Consider the following 13,253-nt stretch of genomic DNA (forward strand, 5'->3'; position numbering starts at 1 on the left):
TGGACATTCATTACTTTGTTTTAACATATCCCTTTAGTCAGGAACACAGCAGGGATGTCCACTATCACCACTGCTATTCAACATAGTACTAGAAGTCTTAGCCACAGCAGTCAGACAAGAAAAAGAAATAAAAGGCATCTGAATCAATAAAGAAGAAGTCAAACACTCACTCTTTGCAGATGATATGATACTTTATGTGGAAAACCCAAAAGACTCCACCCCAAAACTCCTAGAACTCATACAGGAATTCAGTAAAGTGCAGGATATAAAATCAATGCACAGAAATCAGTGGCATTCTTATACACCAACAACAAGACAGAAGAAAGAGAAATTAAGGAGTCAATCCCATCTACAATTGCACCCAAAACCATAAGATACCTAGGAATAAATCTAATCAAAGAGGCAAAGAATCTGTACTCAGAAAACTATAAAATACTCATGAAAGAAATTGAGGAAGACACAAAGAAATGGAAAAACGTTCCATGCTCATGGATTGGAAGAACTAATATTGTGAAGATGTCATTGCTACCTAGAGCAATCTACACATTCAATGCAATCCCCATCAAAATACCATCCACTTTTTGCAAAGAAATGGAACAAATAATCCTAAAATTTGTATGGAACCAGAAAAGACCCCGAATAGCCAGAGGAATGTTGAAAAAGAAAAGCAAAGCTGGGGGCATCTCAATTCTGGACTTCAAGCTCTATTACAAAGCTGTAATCATCAAGACAGTATGGTACTGGCACAAAAACAGACACATAGATCAATGGAACAGAAGAGAGAGCCCAGAAATGGACCCTCAACTCTATGGTCAACTAATCTTCAACAAAGCAGGAAAGAATGTGCAATAGAAAAAAGACAGTCTCTTCAACAAATGGTGTTGGGAAAATTGGACAGCCACAAGCAGAAGAATGAAACTGGACCATTTCCTGACACCACACACAAAAATAGACTCAAAATGGATGAAAGACCTAAATGTGAGACAGGAGTCCATCAAAATCCTAAAGGAGAACACAGGCAGCAACCTCTTCGACCTTAGCCACAGCAACTTCTTCCTAGAAACATCACCAAAGGCAAGGGAAGCAAGGGCAAAAATGAGCTATTGGGACTTCATCAAGATAAAAAGCTTTTGCACAGCAAAAGAAACAGTCAACAAAACCAAAAGACAACGGAGAGAATGGGAGAAGATATTTGCAAATGACAGATCAGATAAAGGGCTAGTATCTAAAATCTATAAAGAACTTATCAAACTCAACACCCAAAGAACAAATAATCCAATCAAGAGATGGGCAGAAGACATGAACAGACATTTTTCCAAAGAAGACATCCAAATGGCCAACAGACACATGAAAAAGTGTTCAACATTGCTCGGCATCAGGGAAATCCAAATCGAAACCTCAATGAGATACCACCTCATGCCAGTCAGAATGGTTAAAATTAACAAGTCAGGAAATGACAGATGTTGGCAAGGATGTGGAGAAAGGGGAACCCTCCTACACTGTTGGTGGGAATGCAAACTGGTGCGGCCACTCTGGAAAACAGTATGGAGGTTCCTCAAAAAGTTGAAAATAGAGCTACCCTACAACCCAACAATTGCACTACTGGGTATTTTCCCCAAAGATACAAATGTAGTGATCCGAAGGGGTACATGCACCCCAATGTTTATAGCAGCAATGTCCACGATAGCCGAACTATGGAAAGAGCCAAGATGTCCATCTACAGATGAATGGATAAAGAATATGTGGTGTATGTATACAATGGAATATTATGCAGCCATCAAAAAAAAAAAAAAGAAATCTTGCCATTTCCAAAGACGTGGATGGAACTGGAGGGTACTATGCTGAGAGAAATAAATCAATCAGAGAAAGACATGTATCATATGATCTCACTGATATGAGGAATTCTTAATCTCAGGAAACAAACTGACAGTTGCCGGAGTGGTGGGGGGTGGGAGGGATGGGGTGGCTGGGTTATAGACATTGGGGAGGGTATGTGCTATGGTGAACGCTGTGAATTGTGTAAGACTGTTGAATCACAGACCTGTACCTCTGAAACAAATAATACATTATATGTTAAAAAAAAAAAAAGAAGAAGAAGATAGCAAGAGGGGAAGAATGAAGGGGGGGATATCGGCGGGGGAGACGAACCATGAGAGACTATAGACTCTGAGAAACAAACTGAGGGTTCTAGAGGAGAGGGGGTGGGGGGTTGGGTTAGCCTGGTGATGGGTATTAAAGAGGGCATGAATTAAATGGAGCACTGGGTGTTATACGCAAACAATGAATCATGGAACACTACATCAAAAACTAATGATGTAATGTATGGTAATTAACATAACACGATAAAATAAAATAAAATAAAATAAAATAAAATAAAATAAAAAACATATCCCTTTAGACTTATTAAACTAAAATACCCTGAGAGGAGAATGAATCATAAAAATCTAGGTTACACTAATTGGGTTTATTCAGTAGAAGGAAAGCAAGAGCAATGTGAGAGTATTGTTAGGTATTGAGATTGGGTTTGGGGAAACGAAGCTTGAATGAATATTTATTGAATATATAATATGTAATTGTAACTTTTATAGACACTTTAATGTTAAAAAGAATTAGACAGTTCTTTCTATATCCATCTTTTCCCAAAAGAAAAAAATGGTACTCAGAAATGTTTTTCAATTTGCCCTTGTTAGTACATAGAACTAGAATTCCTAGCTCCTTCAAGTACTGTGTACTTTTTCACTATTCTGAAGTGCCTTCCTGAGGTAAGGAAGATGAAAATGTAGAAGAGGAAGTCCACAGACAAGATTTAGAATATTGTTCTCTCTAGCTGTGTTAGACAGGAATTTAAAAAGAAAAAAAAAAAAAAACTAGACATAAATGAAAATATAAAGATATACCTTAGATCCTGACATGCTGAAGGGTTTTTAACACTCTTCGGACTAATTTGAAACAGAACAGTGAAAAGCAGGCTATTGTCACTTTATTTAACTTTCATTTTAACTTTCATTATGTTCAGGTGAATTTTAACAGGGCAATACTGAAAATGTGTTTCAATAAACAATCACTTTAATTTTTATGTGTTAATTCCTTGTGATTACAAAATATTTAGACTGGCCATTTATAGGTTTTTAAGACCCTGATTTCGCACAATTTTAAAGAAATTCAAGTTCTCTATTTTAACAAAATGCATATTCATAGAAAAAGAAAAGGAAACTACTTACAAAATGGATTTTTAAAATATGTCTGACAAAAATAGACCTTTCTCTTTTTTGATCTTTTGAATAAAGCAGCTTTGCTACCTTCTTCCTTTTCATATAAAAGGATGAAGTAGTGTATTGTTAATCATTTTCATGCACTGTGACTATTAACATTCTTTAATTATCCTGTTAATCAGTGTAAATGTCACCTGTTACAATATTCATACACTGCATCTATGTCATCCATTAGTTCAATTAATTAAAAACTCAGTTATTTATTGATTCATAAAATAAGTGGATACAGTTCATATACCTCTATTAAAATTGCTGAATTAAAATTTTGCACGTGAGCTGCATTTATCTTTCACTTTCCTACCCTCCAGTCAGAAAATTCCAGGTTTTTTGATGTTCTTATGTTCTTATTCTTTATTTTGCCATGCTAACCATCACTTTTAAAAGGTTTTTACTTTTGAAGTTAGGTAAAATAGGAATCAATCATGAACAAAATAAAGCCTTGCCTTCATGAAGCTTGCTTTTTAGTGGAGGACGACAGACTATTACAACAAACAGGTAAATTATACTGTATGGTAGAAAGTAATAATTGATATGGGAAAATACAGAGGTTGAGGAGGAAAACCATGTAAGTAATTTGAATAAAATTGTCAAGAAAGACCTCATTAAAAAATAGAAATGAGGGGCGCCTGGGTGGCTCAGTCAGTTAAGCATCCAACTCTTGATTTCAGGTTAGGTCATGATCTCAGGGTCCTGAGATCAAGCTCTCTATCGGGCTCCCTGCTCAGCAGGGAAACTGTTTGTCTACCTCTCCCTCGGCTCACTCTCTTGGTCTCTCTCTCTCTCTCAAATAAATAAATAAATCTTTTATTAAAAAAAAGAGAGAGAGAGAGAAAGAAATAGAAATGAGACAATAGACTACCTTCACAGTTATCTTCACAGTTTTTTGGAGAATCTATTCCCTTCTCAATTTCCAAATATTCTTTCATTCTTTCCCTGTATCCTTACTAAGCAGAATTCCTTGCATATATTTAAATATTAGAAAAAAATATACAGAGGTTTGACTCATGACTGCTTCTGTTTTAAACCCATCCTAAATCCACAAGGCAAGGAATTATAATCCCCAGTAACCAGTTTAAACTGAATGGGATTTATGTGGGGGAGAAAAAATGAAGTAATATTTCAATATATAACTGTAATTCAAAAATTTTTGATTCTCAAGGAGTTAATACATTTAATGTGAAGTTAAGACATACACATGTAAAATGGCAATTATGATTTGATTGTAGAAAATCTATAGATTTTAATATGTCATTTGATATGGTAAGTGATAGATAAGCAAAAACATGTGGATAATACTGATCTTATATACTTTTTGTTTCAAGCCAGGAAGAAGAAATAATGAGATTTGCCATGGTTTGTAGCCCTTCAAAGATTCAATTTTAAGATTGTTGTTTCTGCAAGCAGCTGTCCTGTCCTAGAAACTAGATATGCCACTTAAATAATTTGAACTTCAACTTCTTTAAAATTAAAATGGACAAAACTTAACTTCCCACATTTTACCTGAAATTGTATTGAAAATAAAGTAATTTACAAAGTCATATTTTGTTTCTTAGAATATGCTGTACCTCTCCGAATACGTTTTTAAATCTTATTTAAATTTATAAAGCTAGCATTTTTATTATTTATGAAATGGTACAGTGCCTAAAGTCTCATATAATTTCACTAATAGATGTCATAAGTATGATAGTTGATTATTTATTTTCTTCTTAAATTCATCCAGGGAATATTTTTATTCTTGAAAAATTAAGAGAGAAATAATTGTCTAGTAGCTCTGTTTTCATAATAAAACACTTTTCAATTACCTGTAAACCTTAGACTACTATGAGACCATATTATATCATTTTAACAATTACTTCATTTAAAAAATCACGATAATTAGAATTTTACGTTTCCAGAATTTGAGCAAAGCAGGAATTTTGATTGTTTAAAATTTTTTCAGGTAGTCATCTTTTCTAAAATAGGACAAATTCATTTAAAAATATATAGCCATACATCACTACTACATCACTAGTACTGTAAAATTTTTTCTAAAGTGTGCTATAGCTGTGTAAACAATCTAAATTGTGTTTATTATTTGGGGGCGAGGGGCAGCATATGAGTACTAGAAATCTACTTTGGGCCCCTTGTTTTCCTGAGCCTTGCCGAGTACAGTAATAAAAGGCTCTGGCAGCTCTTTACTTTTACCGTTTCCCAGGATTGTGTTTTCAGTGAGCAACCCTGAGAGGTGAGGTATTACAAGACAAAGATCAGGTTTGCTTACTGCTTGATATAAAAGCAGTAGATTCCCAAAGGTCAGTGTTCCCCAACTATGAAGAAACCCACAGTGTATGCAGCATGAATGCTTCGTACATGGGCCTCTGACCAATTCATGTTGTCCCCAAGAAACTTGGGGACAGAGAGAACTGACACAGATATTCTGTCTGTCAGGCTGCTTGCTGTGCCATGTCCCTGTCTCAGCACTTTATCTTCTGGCATATGTAACAATTAAGGTCCACTTGTTACATTGTGTGTAGGATACAATCAAATCCTAGATCTAACAATGAGCAATACATAAATTATAGAAAACAGCTGCATTATATAAAAAAATCAGGTAGAAAATATGGTCTCTTTTCAGGGTTCATTCATAAGCACATCCACATGCAAAAATATAAATAGCAAAGATAAAGAGAGAGAGAGAGAGACAGAGAAACTGCCTCAAATCTTACATAAGATGAGAAATGTATCTTATTAAAATCTTAAAATTCCACATGTAGTTTATTTGCCAGAGAAAGTTTTATCATGTTTTTGTCTTTTAGATACATAAAGATAATACCTCACATCTTTAGAAATCTGTTTTCTTTTGTAGTGTCACTTTCAGATGGTAACATTCAGTGCAGGAATTCCAAAGCAGCTGAAAAACCATTCTCTAGAAAGCAATCTTTGGCATTATGAGCCTATGATAACTGACATGGTCAATTTAATATAAATTTTTATTTTCAAAAGATAACAGTGTCCTACTTAGGAGTCAGAAAATAATTTGAAGTCAAGTTCTTAACTGCAAAATGATTCCAAGGAATCATAATAAATGAAATGAAAATAAATGAAAATATTCACTTTGGTCTGCTGTTTGAGATATCTGAGATAACACAGGGTGTTAGCTAAAAAAGAAAAATTAAATTTATTTTTACAAAAGATATCTGGAGCACTTATTTTTTTCTTAAACCATACCTCTTTAACTATTTTCTTTTGAAGATGCACTGAGCTATTTTAATTGGGGAAAGCCCATAGAAGCAGGTTGCTTTAAATCCCAGCTTTTCCCTTTCTGCTAAATTGATTTTTGGTATTTATAACCAGGGCCCATAATATTAGCCACCGTGGACTGGCTTTAACTTTTTTAAAGATTTTATGTATTTATTTGAGAGAGAGAATGAGATAGAGAGAGACAGCATGAGAGGGGGGAGGGTCAGAGGGAGAAGCAGACTCCCTGCTGAGCAGGGAGCCCGATGCGGGACTCGATCCTGGGACTCCAGGATCATGACCTGAGCCGAAGGCAGTCGCTTAACCAACTGAGCCACCCAGGCGCCCCTGGCTTTAACTTTTTTTATAGCCATTATGTTATTTTCTGTTTCTGTAATCATGATAAATATAGCAAAACTCACTTAATACTTTACTAGGGACACAAGGATCTGTTACAAAGTAGAAGAAAATAAATTGCAGGGAATAAAAATAAATTAAAAAGGATGCTGCTTGACAACTTTAATAACATGGAAATAATAACATGCATTGAAACTAAAACTTGTAATTTTAGTAAACAAAAACATAAACTCCCAAATTGTAAAACCCCAAGAGTAAGCAGGCATGTTCTAGCAAGAATATTTATGCTTTTAAAGCCTGATACTGTGGCTAGAGGACAACGGAGTAACAATAATCAACTACAGAAGAACGTGCTCTTGCTCAATAAAGATAATCTTCTGGACAGCATGCAGCCAGGAAATTTTAAGGCTGCCCATATAAATTTCAAGGGGCCTATGAAATCATACTCCACCTGTCATTTAAGACTTAGCACATTTTACTGGAATTTTCTCAGCTAAATGAAGTATAATAGGGACAGAAATAAATTCTAGTATAGGACTGGGTCATTAACAGCAAGTAGCACAGGCAGAAATGATAAGCTGGTGAGCTGAGAACCAGAAATCTTTAAAAAATAACCCCCTTAGCTTGGAATCTCAGTCATACTAGAAGGTTTACACGTTGACATTCTAATACTAAAGACAAAATGCCCAAGAACAAAACCACTTTTGTTGTATCAATCAGAGTGCAGGGGAAAAGCACGTATAGAATTTCCATGTTCAGATAGATAGCTGGGAGAGGTGGAGCCAGGCGGAAAATGGCAGAGCTTTTAGCAGTTAGACAGTAGGTGTGGAGGGAAGGGAGTTGTGGCAATAATAAGAGAACTTTTTTTGGAATGCCATTTTATTATTTTTAACCAGCTACTATTTTCTTAACCTCAAGACTAGCTTAGCTTAACCACAAGACTCCTTTTTATGGATTCCTGATAACATTTGAAAGCAGAGGTGACTTTGTAGAGTGCCTCTGTATTTGAGGTAAATTATATTTGTAATAATTTGAGCATGTCTCAAGATATACCTAAAGCAATATAGATGTAGTCAATATGGTGTGCATAGTACAAATATAAATTCTAAGTTTTTAAGTGACCTTTGCCCATTGAATAATTTCTGCAATTATCACATCAGTTAGGATACAAGGATGATATTTTGTGGTGGTATTTGTAGCCCTTACAACAATCTTAATAAAAAATATTTTTTAAATATTTTTAAAATATTTGCTATTAGATTTTCTGACTACATGATGACACTGATTCTATTACTTTGACTGTTCAATAAATATTTGTTGAACAAATGTTGAATAATGGATCTGCCTGGAGTGAAGAAGCCTACAGGGGGACCCCTATGAGAGAAGAGTGCAAAACCAGGGAATGAAGAAGATCTGGCTCCCAGCCACACAAGTCCTAGAAAGCTATCAGTGCTGTCATGTGGAAGGTTAAGTTATCCACAGAGCTGTTTGCTTTATGTGACAGTAGGTCATCATATTTACATATTTTATAGGCTTTGTCAAATGGAATCACTTTCATTACTTCATTCATTTTGCACATTAGTTCTTTCAACTAGTGTATGACTGATTTTTATTAGAATTCCTGTCAGGATTTTAGTAGATTTTGGTGAAGTTTGGTGAAGTGTCTGTCATTAACTTAAGAATAGCAGTCCTGAAGCCGCATTGCCTGGATTCAAATGTCTTTCTGATCTTGTCGTTTCATGTACTTGATGACTCTATGGAAATTGAAGCCCTCCAAATCCTGGGGGAAAGAACTCTTGACATCACCAAAGAGTGCAAGATAACCAGTGGGCTCTTCAAAATTCCATGACCATGTTTTAATGATGTATGCATCCAAGCCACATCAACCCTTCACCTCACATGATGAGAAGTCATATGGCCTATACTATTGCAGTTGAATAAACAAAAAATGAGCCTAGTTTCTAATCACTGTAAATGTCACTTAAAAAAAGAAAAATGCTTTTCAGAGGTCCCTGAGAGCAATCAGATGAACAATTCTGGCCACTCATGGTCTCTAACTCATAAATTGTCTTGTATTCCTCCCTTCAGTTTACCCAAGCAGCAAGCTCCCTAGCAAATTCCCAAGCATCATCCCTCCAAGTATTTATCATTCTTGGGCTCTTTTTTGCTGACCATAAAATGGTGACTCCCAGACTGTTTTCATGAAATTGACCTTCAGTACTGGTAGTAGACTGAATAACTACCCCACAGATGTCCACATCTTAACCCCTGGAGCCTGTGAATGTTATTTTACATAGCAAAAGAAACTTTGTGGTTGGGATTAAGAAAAGGATTTTGAGATGAGAAAATGATCGAGGTGGGCCCAATTTAATCACGAGGGTCCTTTATAAGAGACAAGCAGGACATCAGAGAGAGAAAAAAAGATGATGTGATAATGGAAGCAGAGATTAAGTGATATTGCCAGGAGCCCAGGAGTGCTGGTATTCTCTAGAATCTAAGAAGCAAGAAACCACCATCATTGACAAAACTTTGATTCTGGTCTGGTCAGGTCCATGTCATACACCTCACCTACAAAACTGTAAAAGAATAAATTTTCGTTGTTTCAAATCACTAGGATTACAGTAATTTGTTACAGCAGAAATTGGAGACTACAGGCACACCTCAGAGATATTGCAGGTTTGAGCCCAGACCACCGCAATAAAGTGAATATTGTAATAAAGTGAGTTGAATGAATTTTTGGGTCTCCCAGTACACGTACAATTTATGTTTACATTGTACTATAGTCTATTAAGTGCGCAATAGCATTATGCTTAAAACAACGATGTATATAACTTAATTGAAAAATACTTTATTGCTAAAAAATTCTAGCCATCATCTGAGATTTCAATAACTCATAATCACTGATCACAGATCACCATAACAAATATAATACTAATGAAAATGTTTGAAATACTGCGAGAATTTCCAAAATATGACACAGGGATACAAAGTGAGCAAATGCTATTGGATAAAAATGATACCTGTAGACTTGTTCGATGCCGGGTTGCCACAAAACTTCATTTGTAGAAAACAATATTTGCCAAGTGCAATAAAACAAGGTATGCCTATAACACAAAATTTTTCTTCATATATATTTATTGGAAAGGGCAAATGGAGTAATTTTAAGGGGAAGAAGTATGAAGTATCTAAAATTTTTGTGAGGCTGAAGTTGCCATATATCAAAGCTCATGTGTTTCCAAATGTAAATTCAAATTCTCAAGAAGTTTTTGCCTCCGATATAAAGGATGTTTATAATAATTTTCCACAGTCTGTAGTCCTGTACTTCCACATTCTGTGATTCCGCTTGGAGATGTGCTAGAACAAGATCTTTTTGCTTTCAAATGCCTCTACAGAGGCTCTTATCAAAGCTGTGAATATAGAATCTGCTTATCCTGGTTGATTGGCAAAATCTGTCAAAGGAACACAGTATGTACTGTAGTAGCTCAATATTCCCCAGGCATTTGTACAAGAAAGAATTCTAGAGGGGCTAAAAGTGGCATTGCTATGTGCAAGTTATAAATAGCTTAAAAGATACCATGCTTATGGGGGGATCTTTTTCAATTTTTCAGAATTAACTTCATAGCAGAAATAAAGGCACTTATCAAACTTGAAAGGTGAGTGTAAACTATGTGAAGTATAATACAAAATTCAGGAATTGAGGCTATATGGACACAGATACAATTTTTGAGAAATTACCTTGTGAAGGAGCCACTACTGTAGGATATGTCAGTTTTCAATTGAAGATTGAATAAAATATATGATGGCAAAAGCCATTTTAAAAGAATTAACAACACTTATCATAAAATAAAAGTACCAAACATAGCTGTATGCATTTATTCCAGGCATGCATATTTATCTACATTTACAACAACAAAACTCTACTCACTTTTCCTAAAACACAATGTTCTGATAAGCAATATCGTAAGTCACATGAAGGCTGGATTCTAATGAATAAGTAAACCACCACTAGGATGGAGCTGAAACAGGAAGGTGTAAGAGAAAGAGATCTAATCCCTCAGAAGACCGGGGTTCTAGGTTTTGATCCACTACTAAAGCACCATCTCTTCTTGGGTTAATAAAGTTAGTTGTATAGTTGCTACTATTCCCCATTCTCAAGTGTACTTAATAATATCTACCTTAGGTTGAAAGACAAATCAGGAGATGCCTGGGTGGCTCAGCTGGTTAAGTGTCTGCCTTTGGCTCGGGTCATGATCTCAGCGTCCTGGGATGGAGCCCTGCTCAGTGGGGAGCCTGCTTCTCCCTCTCCCTCTGCCCCTCCCCCGCTTGTGTTCTCTCTCCCTCTCTGACAAATAAATGAATAAAATCTTAAAAAAAAAGACAAAAATCAGTTGAAGTATACAAAAGCATATTATTAAATTTTAAGTACTATATGAATTTTCACATTTAAAAAAGACTCATTTAAAATCACCATTAGAAGAATGTTCATCCTAAATGACACTGGAAAAGGATGATGAGCACTTCATTTGTAGCCCTGGATTTCTTTCTAGAGAACTTTTCTTAGTGGTAGTGCAGGTGTGATGGGTCGGTTTTAGGATCATATCAGCCTCCAAATCTGTAGCAAGTAATACAGATTTAAATAAAAATTGTACACTTGGAATGTTTATTAATTTTCTATAGCTGTCTGACAAATAGTTTCAAATTTATCTGCTTAAAAAATTTTGCCCATTTATTTTTTGTCAGTTTCCCTGAGTCAGGAGTGCACGCACAGGCTAGCCCGTTCCTCTCTGGTCTTAGAAGACTGCCATGTAGGCCTAACCTGGGGCTGCAGTTCCTAACTCTTCCAGGCTTGTGTGGTTGTCGACAGAATTCATTCCCTTGCGTTTGTGGAACTGAGATCCTCAGGTCTTGAGTCATCCCTCTTCACAGGACCTTCACAAAATGGTCATTTGCTGTCTTCAGGATGACCAGGACCCTGTCTCTGATGCTTCAGCATCTTTTAAAGACTGCACCTGCTCAGGCAGGCCCTGAGCATAATCCTTCTTTTGATTGATTCAAATTCAGCTGATGTGAGACTTTAATTTCATATGCAAATGCCTTTCCCCTTGCCATGTTATCTAATCAGGGGGCTAAAAACCACCATATTTACAGATCCTGCTTACACTCAAGGGGATTGGATTATGGAGGCCGCATATACCAGAAGTCAGGAATTCTGGCTACCACCATGTATAAATGGAATAAAACTTCAAGCAAAGTCTCCTAAATCTTGTCTGCAACTTCCTCTTTACCCTGTCCCATTTCCAATCAGATTATTAATTTGAAGTTCCCTTACCCCATAATAAAGAAATTCTGGAGTTGCAACTGCTATGTTTGTGCTTAACTCTGCTTCAGATCAGCATTTCTCAACCTTCTTTTTTTCATTATCACTCCCATGGCTCCTTCCAGACATTTCTTTTTTCTAATCATCCCACATGAAATTTTAATACCACAGATCATACATATCTATCTGTTTATGTACTGTATATATTCCTGTGCTTTTTACGTAACAAAGAGTAAAACTTTCCTCAAGAACAGGCCTTTGCTCCTTGGGTGCAATATCCCCCCTGCCGAGAACGAATGTTCTAAGTAAAAGCCCTTGATTCTCTTTGTTACTCAGTTGTGGATACAGCACCAGTAACAATTTAATACTGTGTAATTCTTAGAAATGGATGAATTCATGCGTGTTTATAAAGCAAGCCCTTAACATAGAAGCTGTCTATAGAGTTTGTGAAAAACGTTCTTTTCCTTTGGAACTGTTGCCCAAATTCGAATTATTTCATTTGTCACAAATATCCACACTCAGGAATCAACAGAGGCAGGAACTAAAACAGAATAGTTACTGTTTTCTGAGTATTAACAATCTAATACATGGCTGTATAGAATGTAGCGATATCAGTGGACAATAATTATTCATGCATCTCAATTATTCATAGTCTCCTTTTCTCCCGGGGAGAAATCACTATGCCTTCTTTATGTGAAACACTGATTAAAAAAATCATAACTCTGGGGCGCCTGGGTGGCTCAGTTGTTAAGCATCTGCCTTCGGCTCAGGTCATGATCCCAGGGTCCTGGGATCGAGCCCCGCATCGGGCTCCCTGCTCAGCAGGAAACCTGCTTCTCCCTCTCCCACTCCCCCTGCTTGTGTTCCCTCTCTCACTGTGTCTCTCTCTGTCAAATAAATAAATAAAATCTTTTAAAAAAAAATCATAACTCAAATAGTGCTTAAAAACAATTAAGGCAATTATAACAACAATTTTTAATTATATTGTCATTTTCTTTACTAGACTCTTTTGCATAGTTAACTGCTATAAAAATGTCACAGGAATTGAGAACAACACTTGAAAATGAATGAGAGTATTCATGGAATGGACT

The sequence above is a fragment of the Phoca vitulina genome, unplaced genomic scaffold, assembly GCF_004348235.1.
Source record: "Phoca vitulina isolate PV1807 unplaced genomic scaffold, GSC_HSeal_1.0 scaffold8, whole genome shotgun sequence".
Classification (NCBI taxonomy): Eukaryota; Metazoa; Chordata; class Mammalia; order Carnivora; family Phocidae; genus Phoca; species Phoca vitulina.